Source organism: Penaeus vannamei, chromosome 6 (assembly GCF_042767895.1).
Source record: "Penaeus vannamei isolate JL-2024 chromosome 6, ASM4276789v1, whole genome shotgun sequence".
Taxonomy (NCBI): Eukaryota; Metazoa; Arthropoda; class Malacostraca; order Decapoda; family Penaeidae; genus Penaeus; species Penaeus vannamei.
The window spans coordinates 42865402-42867901 of record NC_091554.1 but is presented as its reverse complement, the minus strand read 5'-3'; positions in this window follow the sequence as shown (position 1 = coordinate 42867901).

Sequence of the window (2500 nt, the reverse complement as noted above, 5' to 3'; positions counted from 1 at the left end):
TGCCCCGTCTATAATCTCACTGATCTGAATCCGGAGACGGTACTTAAATACATGGCCGACTTGATAGCGGAAGCCTACATGCACCCTCTCCTCGCGCCCAAAAACGCCGACATCACGATCCTCGCGACGTACACGGTGACCAATACGACCATAATAGACGTATATCCTCCCGTGGTCGCCGCCGAGGTTAACATTACGATCGTCGACGCGGAGGTCGAGGACGACGGGGAAGCTACAACCGAGGAGGTCAGGCAAGAAATAGACGGGGAGGTCACGACCGCGGTCAGGGAAGAACCGGAAGGGGAGGCCACGGCCGACGAGGTCAGGGAAGAACCGGAAGGGGAGGTCACGACCGACGAGGTCAGGGAAGAACCGGAAGGGGAGGTCACGACTGACGAGGTCATGGAAGAACCGGAAGGTGAGGCCACGGCCGCGGAGGTCAAGGAAGAACCGGAAGGTGAGGCCACGACCAACGAGGTCAGGGAAGAACCGGAAGGGGAGGCCACGGCCGCGGAGGTCAAGGAAGAACCGGAAGGGGAGGTCACGACCGCGGTCAGGGAAGAACCGGAAGGGGAGGTCACGACCGACGAGGTCATGGAAGAACCGGAAGGGGAGGTCACGACTGACGAGGTCATGGAAGAACCGGAAGGTGAGGCCACGGCCGCGGAGGTCAAGGAAGAACCGGAAGGTGAGGCCACGACCAACGAGGTCAGGGAAGAACCGGAAGGGGAGGCCACGGCCGCGGAGGTCAAGGAAGAACCGGAAGGGGAGGTCACGACCGACGAGGTCATGGAAGAACCGGAAGGGGAGGTCACGACCGACGAGGTCAGGGAAGAACCGGAAGGGGAGGTCACGACTGACGAGGTCTTGGAAGAACCGGAAGGGGAGGTCACGACCGACGAGGTCAGGGAAGAACCGGAAGGGGAGGTCACGACCGACGAGGTCATGGAAGAACCGGAAGGTGAGGCCACGACCGACGAGGTCAGGGAAGAACCGGAAGGGGAGGTCACGACCGACGAGGTCATGGAAGAACCGGAAGGGGAGGTCACGACCAACGAGGTCATGGAAGAACCGGAAGGTGAGGCCACGGCCGCGGAGGTCAGGGAAGAACCGGAAGGGGAGGTCACGACCGAAGAGGTCAGGGAAGAACCGGAAGGGGAGGTCACGACCAACGAGGTCATGGAAGAACCGGAAGGGGAGGTCACGACCGACGAGGTCATGGAAGAACCGGAAGGGGAGGTCACGACCGACGAGGTCATGGAAGAACCGGAAGGGGAGGTCACGACTGACGAGGTCATGGAAGAACCGGAAGGGGAGGCCACGGCCGCGGAGGTCAAGGAAGAACCGGAAGGGGAGGTCACGACCGCGGTCAGGGAAGAACCGGAAGGGGAGGTCACGACCGACGAGGTCAGGGAAGAACCGGAAGGGGAGGTCACGACCGACGAGGTCAGGGAAGAACCGGAAGGGGAGGTCACGACCGACGAGGTCAGGGAAGAACCGGAAGGGGAGGTCACGACCGACGAGGTCAGGGAAGAACCGGAAGGGGAGGTCACGACCGACGAGGTCATGGAAGAACCGGAAGGTGAGGCCACGGCCGCGGAGGTCAGGGAAGAACCGGAAGGGGAGGTCACGACCGACGAGGTCAGGGAAGAACCGGAAGGTGAGGCCACGACCGACGAGGTCAGGGAAGAACCGGAAGGGGAGGCCACGGCCGCGGAGGTCAAGGAAGAACCGGAAGGGGAGGCCACGGCCGCGGAGGTCAAGGAAGAACCGGAAGGGGAGGTCACGACCGACGAGGTCAGGGAAGAACCGGAAGGGGAGGTCACGACCGACGAGGTCAGGGAAGAACCGGAAGGGGAGGTCACGACCGACGAGGTCAGGGAAGAACCGGAAGGGGAGGCCACGGCCGCGGAAGGGGAGGTCGCTCAAGAGCCCGAAAAGGAGACCCAGGAAATCGCCCAACAGGCCGAGGCCGAGACCCAGGAAGTCGCCCAACAGGCCGAGGAGGAGACCCAGGAAGTCGCCCAACAGGCCGAGGCCGAGACCCAGGAAGTCCCCCAACAGGCCGAGGCCGAGACCCAGGAAGTCGCCCAACAGGCCGAGGCCGAGACCCAGGAAGTCCCCCAACAGGCCGAGGCCGAGACCCAGGAAGTCGCCCAACAGGCCGAGGAGGAGACCCAGGAAGTCGCCCAACAGGCCGAGGAGGAGACCCAGGAAGTCGCCCAACAGGCCGAGGAGGAGACCCAGGAAGTCGCCCAACAGGCCGAGGAGGAGACCCAGGAAGTCGCCCAACAGGCCGAGGAGGAGACCCAGGAAGTCGCCCAACAGGCCGAGGAGGAGACCCAGGAAGTCGCCCAACAGGCCGAGGAGGAGACCCAGGAAGTCGCCCAACAGGCCGAGGAGGAGACCCAGGAAGTCGCCCAACAGGCCGAGGAGGAGACCCAGGAAGTCCCCCAACAGGCCGAGGAGGAGACCCAGGAAGTCGCCCAACAGGCCGAGG